Source organism: Mustela nivalis (genome assembly GCF_964662115.1).
Source record: "Mustela nivalis genome assembly, chromosome: 6".
Lineage (NCBI taxonomy): Eukaryota > Metazoa > Chordata > Mammalia > Carnivora > Mustelidae > Mustela > Mustela nivalis.
The window spans coordinates 76103252-76115010 of record NC_139025.1 but is presented as its reverse complement, the minus strand read 5'-3'; positions in this window follow the sequence as shown (position 1 = coordinate 76115010).

Genomic DNA, 11759 nt, shown 5'->3' with positions numbered 1-11759 from the left:
TTTTTAAGATTTTATTTATTTATTTGACAGACAGAGATCACAAGCAGGCAGAGAGGCAGGCAGAGAGAGAGAAGGAAGCAGGCTCCCCATTGAGCAGAGAGCCCAATGCGGGGCTCGATCCCAGGACCCTGAGATCATGACCTGAGCCGAAGGCAGCGGCTTAACCCACTGAGCCACCCAGGCGCCCCTAAGATTATATATTTTTAAGTAATCTCTATACCCAGTGTAGGGCTTAAACTTACAACCCCAAGATCAAGAGTCATGCACTACACAGACTGAGCCAGCCAGGTGCCCCTGATTTTTAAAAAGTAGATTGCAGACATCATGACATTTCACTCAATGGAGAGCTCTAGTAATTAAGGGTTTATAACCATAATCCCTAACAAAATTAACAATATTCCTTTTACCATAAAATACTGATTCCATATCTCAATTTTCCAATTACATTAAAAATGTCCTTTCTGGTTGGTTTGCTGAAAATAACATCTACTCAAGGCCCACACATTGCATTTGTTACATCTCTTAAGTCTTATGAAATCTGGCACTGTTTCCATCCACACTTTTCCTTCTGTGACAGCAATTTCTTAAGAGGGCTAGAAGAGTTGTCTGGTAGGATTTGCCACCTTCTGGTCTCATTACTTCTTCATGGAAACAGAATTTATTCTTGGAATTTAAGGTATCCTGGAATTTAGGTCTAAAGTTTTGATTAGATTCAAATAAACCTTTTTTGGGGGGGGGGGGAGCGTCAAGACTAATTCAAAGCGACTTCAAATTACATCATAACAGAATATCCATATGTTTGATTGTTACACTATTTGCCGTATTAAGATTTATCCCTAGATCTGGATAATATCATCCTGATTCTTTTGTTTTCTATTAGTTTTATTTAAATATAATTCACATATCATATCATTACTTAAAGTGTGAAATTTAATAGTTTTTAGTATATCCAAAGAGTTGTATAACCATCACCATAATCATTTTTAGAAAATTTTCATCATTCCAAAGAGAAACCTCATACCTACTACCAGTCACCTCTAATTCCCAAATGCCATCCCCACCATACCCAGACAAACACTAACCTACTTTCTGTCTCTATAGTTTTGTCTGTTCAAAACATTGCAAGTACATCCATACAATCACACAATATGTTGTTAAGTCCTGATTCTGGAATTGTAAAATTGCAACCTGACCACTGAAGAAGGTTCAGAGGGAAATGCAATCTTGCTGGCCTTAAAGATGAAAGAAGTGAACCATGAGCCATGGAATATGGTGGCTTCTAAAAGCAGGGATAGGCAAGAAAAGGATTCTTCCCTAGAGCCTCCAAAAAGAAGGCAACTCTGCTGATAATATTGATTTTAGCCCAGTGAAACCCATGGCACAATTCTGACCTAAAGAACTATAAGATAATAAATTTTGTGAACTTAAGCTACTAAGTTTTTGGTAATAGGTTAAATAGCAATAAGAAACTAATATACTTGTCAACATTCAGTATTGTCAATCTTTTCAATCTTTGCTAATTTGAAAGATCAAAAATGATATTTTATAATCATTTTACTTGCACTCTTGATTATTGGTGGTTGTGAACATTGGTGATCTTTTCCCAGTTTTTGAAACTTGTTATAACATTTTGACATTTTTAAAAATATAAATGTTGGGTAGTTAATATATCATTCTCTTCCCTTCTGTTTTCTGTTTTGTCTAGGATGTTTAAAGTAGCATTTCTTTTCTCAAGATAATAAAGGTATTCACACAATTTATCATGGTTTTATATTTAAATCTTTGATCCATATATAGTTTATTTCAATGGAGGTATGAGGAATACATCCATCATTAAACAAAATTGCTAGCAAATATCCCAACATCACTTAGGTATTAATTATCTAATCCTCAATGATTTTTTTTTAAAGAGAGAGAGAGAGCAGGGACAGGGACAGAGGGACAGGAAGAGAATCTTAAGCAAGCTCCACAAACATGGACCCAAACACAGGGCTCAATCTCACAACCCTAAGATCATGATTTGAGCTAAAATCAAGAGTCAGACACTTGGGACACCTGGGTGGCTCAGTTGGTTAAGCGGCTGCCTTCAGTTCAGGTCATGATCCCAGCGTCCTGGGATCGAGTCCCACATCGGGCTCCTTGCTCAGCAGGGAGCCTGCTTCTCTCTCTGTCTCTTCCTGCCACTCTGTCTGCATGTGCTCGCGCTTTCTCTCTTTCTCTGACAAATAAATAAATAAAATCTTAAAAAAAAAAAAAAAGAGTCAAACACTTAACCAGCTGAGCCCCCAAGTCCCTCTAATCCCCACTGATTTGAAATGCCACTTTTATCATATGCTAAATCACCATATGGCAGGGAAACCGATTAGGAAGCTATTACAATGGTTCTGCTCCTGAACCAGGGTATTCTATTCCTGCTCAGGGTCAAAATGTCTCAGTTACTGTAGCTTTATAATATCTAGTAAGAAACTCCCCTTCTTTCACTTTCAGAATTCTTTTGGTTATTCGTGTACTTGTTTACTTATTCAAAAATTTATTTATTGGATGCTTACTAGAAACCAGATTCCATTCCAGGTGTTCCAATTAAAAAAAAAGACAAAGTTTCTGCTCTTAGGGTGATTGCATAATCTGGAAGAGGAGATGGACAATAAAACATATTTATTAAAAGTTGTGATAAGTGCTAAGAAAGAAAGAGATGTGATAGAAGATAAGTGACTGAGAAGACTGGTCAGAGAAGGCCTGTCGGAGGAGGGGACAGTGACTGGGATGAGAAGGAGCTGGCAGAAGGAACATTCCAGACAGAAGGGAGAGCAAAGCTGCAAAATCCCTGAGTGGGAAGAAAGCTTGTCATGTTCTGGGAATGACAGGAAGGGGCCGGAGAGTGGAGCCCCATGAAAGAAGAAGAGACAAAGTAGATATCTTCCATTTCCTCCCTCCTGCCACATCCACAGTCCACCCAACCCTGTGCCCAAGAGGACTGACTTCAGAGGACTGTGTGAATGGCTCCCTTGTCATCAGCCATAAGGGGCCACTGGCAGGAGATGAGAGGAAGAGAGGAGAGAGGAGTCAGGAGATTTATTTCCCTGGCTCCCTCCCTATTAGGTTGTCTCCTGTTGGTTGCATCCTCTACTGAAGGCTATACCTCCCATCAGCCAGCCTTTTGATAGTGTCCACACCAGGCTCAGGCTGGGTGGTAATGTCTCCCACCTGTGACTAGCTAGGCACAGGGTGCTGCAACTTTCCAGGTTGCCTCGCCCAAACTCCACCTGTACCTTTGATCAGACTTGTATTTTCAAAAGATCTGGTTGCTTTAAAGTATAAACTGGAGGGATGGAGATACAGGGCAAGAGAAAAGGAGCAGAGAGATTAAACAGCGTTAAAATTAGGACTGGCTCAAAAAAACTGAATGTATGGACGCTGTCTGAGAAACACGGGACTCTGAATTCCATTCATTTGTTCAATTTTTTCCAATAACTGTTTATGTGCCAGGCACTATTATAGGCACTCACGATAGAGAAATAAATTTCATGGTATGTTTAAATGAGATAAGTGGCAAGGAATAATGAAAAAGTAGAGCAAGGTAATAAGGTTGAGAATACAGGGGTGGCAGAAGTGGGTGCAATTTTTTTTTTTTTTTTAGATTTTGTTTTAGATTTTTTATTTTATTATTTATTTGAGAGAGAGAGAGAAGGAGAGCACAGGCCAGGGGGAGAGGCAGATGCAGAGGGAGAGAGAGAAGAAGACTGCCCGCTGGGCAAGGAGCTGGAAGCAGGGCTTCCCAGGACCCCGGGGATCTTGACCTGAGCTGAAGGCAGACTCTTAACCAACAGAGCCACCCAGGCATCCCATGGGTGCAATTTTAAATATGCTGTCACTGAGAAGGTGACATTTGAGCTAAGGTTTGTTGGGGGTGGGGGGTGGAAACTACTCCCGGTAGAGGAGGAGATCACGGTAAATGAACCAATAAGAAGAATGTCTGGCCAAGTCAAGAGCAGCAGAGGCCAGTGTAACAGGTGCTCAGGGGTCTGGCGATGAGTGGGAAAAAAATGAAGTTGGAGAGGTCATAGGAATCATGTCACTCGAGGCCTTTTGGGGGATTTGTTTGGAAGAGAGGCAGTAGAGAAGAGGTAACTGCTTTCCTGTGCGGGTCAACCCACCCACCCTCTGCTTTGGGGAGGGGTGTGCACTTGAACCTTCTCCCACAGCCTCCTCCTAGTCGCTTTTCCCAGATGGATGGGAGAGGAAATCCAGTAATCACTCTAAGTTTCTCAGAATGCATGCGTCCTGTCTAATTGTTTCTGTGCAGTGGCTAGCAAGAAATGCTGACCTAATTCTCTAGTATCTGGAAAATGTTGACATCCTAGGAGAAAAAGAATGAAATTGCACTGCTAACACTGCAGCAGCATTTATAGCTAAATCGGGTGGGGTCCCCAAGGCAGCAGCATGTCTCCAGGGATGGTTGGAAGATGGGCTTTGGAGCACCGGAGAAAACCAATTGATTTTCTGTTCCACAGAGGAAGATGTTTAATTGTGTTTTCGGAATACCTTTGAGAGAAATAAGAAAGGAAAACAGTTTCTCTTATTACTCTTTCTACCAGTGGGCAGCAAATTTTAAAACAACACTTTTCTTTCTAAAGCTTTTTATTATGAAAAATTTCCAGGATATACAAAACGAAAGAGGATAATATATTCAATCTCCATATAATCAATTCCCAGAATCGATAATTATCTGTGAATGGCCAATCTTACTTTTTCCCTTTGGCTAGCTATATGTTTTTTCCTGCAGTATTTTTTTTTAAGATTTTTATTTATTTATTTATTTGACAGACAGATCACAAGTAGGCAGAGAGGGAGGCAGAGAGGCAGGCAGAGAGAGAGGAGGAAGCAGGCTCCCTGCTGAGCAGAGAGCCCAATGAGGGGCTTGATCCCAGGACCCTGAGATCATGACCTGAGCCGAAGGCCGAGGCTTTAACCCACTGAGCCACCCAGGCACCCCTCCTGCAGTATTTTAAAACATATTCCACACATCAGTGTGTGCTGAGCATTTACTATATATTAGAAACTATTCCAGATGCTCTGAATATAGCAATGGGAAAAAATATATAGATGAAAAAAATCTCCATCTGTAAAAATCTCTCACAGTTTAGGTGGGGAAGAGAGATGATAACTAAAACCAACCGGTGAGGGGCACCTGAGTGGCTCAGTGGGTTAAGCCTCTGACTTTGGCTCAGGTCATGATCTCAGGGTTCTGGGATCAAGCCCCGAATTGGGCTCTCTGCTCAGAAGGGAGCCTGCTCCCCCACCCCCACCACATGCCTCTCTGCCTGCTTGTGATCTTTGTCTGTCAAATAAATAAAATCTTGGGGTGCCTGGGTGGCTCAGTGGGTTGGGCCTCTACCTTCAGCTCGGGTCATGATCCCAGGGTCCTGGGATTGAGCCCCACTTCGGGTTCTCGGCTCAGCAGGGAGCCTGCTTCCTCCCCTCTCTCTCTCTGCCTGCCTCTCTGCCTACTTGTGATCTCTCTGTCAAATAAACAAATAAATTCTTTTATAAATAAATAAATAAAATCTTTAAAATCAATAAGTGAAATGGACAGTATATTAGGTGGAATGGAGAAACATAAGGTCGGGAAAGGGAGTGCAGAAGCAGGGGTTACAACTTTAAATAAAGGGCCAGGGCACATGTGGTGTACATTGGGATACACTGCTCAGATCCCATTTTATGACCAAAGGACTTATTCTCACAGATGTTGGAAAGAACCATCTCATCCAGGTCATGACTCCTTCTGGGGATGCCTACACCCAACGACTCATCTGAGCAGGACTATAAAGGCCTCCACCTCTCTCCCCAACCGAGCCCTGCTCTGAAGGATCCCCTTCTTCAGAACTTCAGAACTCCTTGTAGAATTGATCAATGCTTCCACTCAGACTGTTGCAGCTCAACTGCTCCCCCCGGCAAATCCTGCATCCTCCCTATTCTGCCCCTCCCATGGATATTGATTCAATAGCATACAGGTATCCCCTGCTTTTCAAAAGTTCACATTATGCCGGTTCACTTTTATTAAAGACCTACATTTGTACCCGGTTTTGCTAACTGAAAGAAATCCAAAGAGGATTTTTGGCTTTCACACGCACACAGCTGAAGAGTGAAATTAGCTTTCAGCATTCCTTTTGCAAATCCATTATAGATGCTGCACCACCTGAGCAGGGCACCACGAAGCTCCTTCTCCAGGAATACACTCAGCATCTCTGCATCAAGCTGCCACAGCTTTGAAATGTGTCTGTGAGCATCTGTGCTTTATCTTAATTTATCTTGTGTATCCATTAGCAAGATGGGTCTTAAGGTATCAGAAAAGCCTCAAAGAGGTTATTTCTGGGGTCTGGGAATGCTCAAAAATTTTTCCATATAAATTAATGGTACCTGCATCTTTGTTTTATGCCATTTCAGCTTATGAAAGTTTTTGTAGGAATGTTCTACTTTCAGAGAGCAGGGGAAACCTCTTCCCAAATGCATTTCCTACTGCTAATCTCCATTTCAGTGTCTGCTTCTTAGGGAACCCCACCTGAGAAGTAGGCCTTTCTAAGAACACGACTTCTTAGATACATATACTATATGTAAGGGATTGAGCCCTGGGCATATCTGGAGGAAGAGAATTCCAGGAGTGGAGCAGAGCCGGTGCAAATGCCGGGAGGCAGAAGTGGGCCCGCTGTGTCAGAGGAACAGCCAGGAATCTTAGATTCGAAGGGATCGAAGGAACATTTAGATTAGAAGAAATAAAGGTTGAATAATAAAAGATGAGATCAAAGATCTGGTGGAGAGCCAAATAGAGACATATATAAAAGGCATTTATGGCTCTTTCTCAGAGTGAAGTAGAGAGCTTGAGAATTTTTTAAAAGATCTCTCTTATTCCCTTTCTCTCTCAGGCTGCTTCAAAAGACTCAGCTCTCTAGGCAAGATTTCCAGTTGTCCTCTCCTCTTTCCAGATGCATGAGTCAGATAAATGGATTAAACCACATGCAACAAGGAAGCCTCCAGCCATACTTAGAAGGAGTCCTAACCCATCATTACCAGACTATGAAAACCCAGTTGTAAGTGATGTTCTAGTTCCACTGGACCCAGGTCCCACTGGTCCCTAGGCCTCCATTTTTTCTTAGAGAAAGTCTTGGGAAGCCCCTCTAGGCAACCCAACATGAATCATGGCAAGGAACAAACAGAACTGGCTGTCCCTTTCATTCATTGAAGAGTGGACTACCTGTGTCTCAATGTTGATTCCTCAGTCCTTTGGATAGCTCACAGTCAAACAGAGGCTGATACAACATGGGAGAAACTGTTTTTACTGTCCATGGTTAAGCTGATCTACAGAGAGATCTCTTGGAATCTTCTCACCCAGGCCCTAGATAAGGACCTATGGGATATATTTCATCATAGAGCCTGACATTTAGATTTAGACCCTCTTAGAATCCATAGATGAGAATTTAAAATGGGAAATCTTCTGCACAGTGGATCCTTCTCATCTTGTTCATAAAGAAGAAGAATGGAGAGCTAAAGTCTGCCATGAGTTCTATGGTGACAGTTGAGACGAGTGCCCCCTTCCAGAGATCCCTGGCCAGTCCATTTTATTCCTTTAATTCACTTGGCACAACCAGGCAAACCAGAAAAAGAACTGCATAAAAAGCCATGGTGTCGGGGCTCCTGGGTGGCTCAGTCATTGAGCATCTGGCTTTGGCTCAGGTCATGATCCCAGGGTCCTGGGATCCAGCCCTGCATCAGGCTCCGCACTTGGCGGGAAGCCTGCTTCTCCCTCTCCCACTCTCACTGCTTGTGTTCTCACTCTGTCTCTCTCTGTCAAATAAATAAATTCTTAAAAAAAAAAAAAAAAAAAAAGCTATGGTGTCTACAAGCCATGTCAGAAATTCTTCCAGACTGACCACCCTTCTTCTTAGTACACTGATTCATCAGTTCTCCAAGTTTCCATGCCCCTTTCAGCTCAGAGCTCTGGTTCCTTTCTGGATCCCTCAGCTTGGTGGCTTGACTTATACTATTTATCACAACTCTAATCATGCCTTCCTTTAGGTCATGATTCTTGTTCCTTGTCTATTATCTCCACTCATGGTAACTGTGGGTCAGAAACAACTCATGTTCAAGCCCACTGCACCTAATGAGAGAAGGATTCTAATTTCTGTCACACTGAATAGTTAGAAGAGACCCAGATGGTGATGATTTTATGGAGCCTAATTACCTAGGCCACGGCCACTGATTCTTTTAGTACCATCCTCCTAATGTACACCTTGCACGACCTCCTGGAAATCATAAGGGGGTGAGTGGGTACCCATCTCAACCTTGTCTTCTAGCTGACCTCAGACTCCTGGCAGGATGACTTTGATGTACCTGCAATTTTGCACACTTAGGAAGAGCGTCTCCTAGCAGTGAAAGGGCAAGCTTCTTGTGAATACCCTCTCCTCCTGGGAAACTACTCAATGTAGTGTTGATGACACTACTCAACATTTCTCAGGATTTGAAGTAGCTCACTCAAGGCCAGCCTGACTAACACACTGGCTAAGAAAGTCAAGAGTGTCCTTGACTCACGCAAGCTGCAGCTAATATCATTTGAAGATCTACAGCTAATATCATTTGAAGATCCACAAGGGAGACCATGTCATTAATATTTTAGCAAATCCTCCAAGGCTGGACCCTACAGAAATGAATCCCAGTTTGTACCCTTTATTTATCTTGCCTTCGAGCCCCATACCACCGCCATTCAGCAAGAAGAGCGTGTTGAATATTCCTAATTCCTAATTCCCAATCCCCAAAAGGCTAGCTTCAGGGCGTGATAGGGTAGAGGGTGTGTACTAACCTGAGGAGTCCTTGGGCAGCCATAGCTCGCTGAAGCCTGCCTCTGACCGCCTAGCAGTTTTGCCCCTGGAAAGAGTGGAGATGGGCAGGGATTATGGGGAGAAATGGTGCAGTTTGGCTACATGAGGTAGACCTGTGGCTTGGAAAAATGTGACAAGTCTCATGTAAGAGAGCTGCTATAGATAGATTCATAAGATAGAATTCTATTCAACAGATGTCTATTGAGCTCTCTACCATACTCTTTCTAGGCACTGAGTTAAAAAGATGAATCCTGACCAGCCTCTTCTCCCAAGTGGGGGGTCACAATAAAAAGACATAAATAATGACAATGCACTGTGGAAATCTGTGGAAATTATTTAGAATTGGATTCAGGTAGTAGCAGAGTGTCAGAGAAGACAAAAAATAAAAAACAGGGGTGCCTGGGTGGCTCAGTGGGTTAAGCTTTTGCCTTCTGCTTATGTCATGATCTCAGGGTCCTGGGATCGAGCCCCACATTGGATGCTCTGCTCAGTCAAGATCGGGCTCTCTGCTCAGTAGGGAGCCTGTTCCCCCGCCCCCTGCCTGCTTCTGCCTGCTTGTGATCTCTCTCTCCATGTCAAATAAATAAAATAAAATCTTAAAAAAAAAACCCAAAAACAAAAAACAAAAAACCTCCAACCAGATTTTAATTTTCTCGCTGCTGATCTTATCACAATTTAGTTTTCTATCCTAAAAAAGAATTCATTACAATTATCTGAAATATCATGAAGTATATAGTATACAGTATGTAATCCATTAGTTACATAGATTGCATTAGTTTTTTTTCTAATTGTAAAACCAATACATACTTATGTTGAAATTCAAGGAATTCAGAATTACCTAATTAATAAAGAAAAAACTCTTATGTGAAAACCACTGTAAATATTTTAGGAAATACATTTTTCAGATAACTCTCTCTGTGTGCATACACATATAACATACTTATGCACAATTTTTATAATAAGAATCCTACTGCTAATCATATTTTTCACTCAATGCTGTTTAATCCATATTAAATGCTATATCCCACAATATAGTGAGTAGTGTTTGTCTTATACTCTCACCCTGAATCTTTCTGGGAAACTGCTCTGTCCTCATAGTTCTGGAGGGAGTCCTCTATAACATCTCACACCTTCCTCCCATGGCCCCTTGAGCAGGTGGTTGACCCAATCTGGTCCAACCATGGTACAACCAAGGTGGGTGAACAACAAGAATAGTCTACCATTCAGCTAGCTACCTTCTCCTTCCCACTCTCAGATTCAGTTCTGACACTACCCTCTTGTTAGGTGACCTATAAGATCTTGTCATTTGGGCCCACTTTCTTTGTATACTTTTTTTTTTTTTTTCATTTCCATGGCTTCATTTTCCTTGATTATTTTAGTCTTTCTATTTGCTCATTTTCATTACCCTTGGTTTTTTTTTTTTTTTAAGATTTTGTTTATTTATTTATTTATTTATTTATTTGACAGAGAGAGAGAGAGAGACAGCAAAAGAGGGAACACAAGCAAGGGGAGTAGGAGAGGGAGAACGAGGCTTCCTGTGGACCAGGGAGCCCCATGCAGGGCTCTGTGCGGGGCTCCATCCCAGGACCCTAGGACCATGACCTGAGCCACAAGGCAGAGGCTTAACTATAGAGCCACCCAGGCGTCCCTATCCTTAGTTACTTCAACTTTCCTCTAAGAGTGAATTTCCAGATTCACATCTACTTCTCTGCTGAGCTATAACAACAGCTATCTCTAGTTGTTGGTATCCTGTGTCAGTCTCTCTTTAACTGCAACAGATTCATTCCTATAATTCTGTAGCTGTGAGGGCCTTTGCCAGCTCTGCCTCACTATTCTTGGGCCTTTCATGAGCACCTCTTCTGCCAGGCTACTCTTTTATGTTAAAAAAAAAAAAAAAGTGCCGAGTGGAGATTCATACTGATAGAGGGGCTAACAGCTCTTTAAGGAACTGGCAGCTCCTGGCACTGTAAGACTATATAATTTTCCAATGTGGAACAACCATCATAGTTTCAGCATTTAAAGACTGAGGGCAAGGGACACCTGGGTGGCTCAGTGGGTTAAGCCTCTGCCTTCGGGGTCCTGGGATGGAGCCTCTCATCGGGCTCTCTACTTAGCAGGGAGCCTGCTTCCCCCTCTCTCTGCCTGCTGCTCTGTCTACTTGTGATCTTTCTCTGTCAAATAAATAAATAAAATCTTAAAAAAGAAAACTGAAGGTGAACTGGTAATCCTTATCATTTTATTCATCCATTTAAGCAAATGGATTTCCAGATGCTGTAAGGATGGTTGAGAAAGAAAGAGAAGTAAGACAAGATCCTTTCCTTTGAGGATGTCATAGTTTAGTGGGATAAATAGCTAGTGGGATAAATTATATAAGCAGATAATTAGAATATGAAATACAATTTTATTAAGATATATATAAAATATTTTTATTAAAAAAAAGACACCAAAAGCACATATGCCAAAAGTTGGTGGTTATCTCTATCAGATTTCTCCCCCTTTTTGCTTATCTGTAGTTTCAGAATTTTCCTTTGATGTGTATTTATTACTTTTGGAATAAGGAAAAAGAAGCATGTTCAAAAGCAGCACAATGGTTTACATGTTACATTAAAAGTGTGCACAATATTCTAAGGAAGAAACTGACTTGTCTGGGAAACTCAAAGAAAACCTGGCAACATGTATCTTTCCATTCTTATATTGGTATGTATCTCTCACATGCTAACCAAATGCAATGCATGGCCTTGTTTAGATCCTGGTCCAAGCAAACCAACTGTCAAAATATTTATAAGCAAGTGCGGAAGTTTGAATTCTGATTGGATATTTGATGATACAAAGGTAGTATTATTATTATGACGTATGCTAAATGTATGACAGTAATGTTAGGAAAAAAGA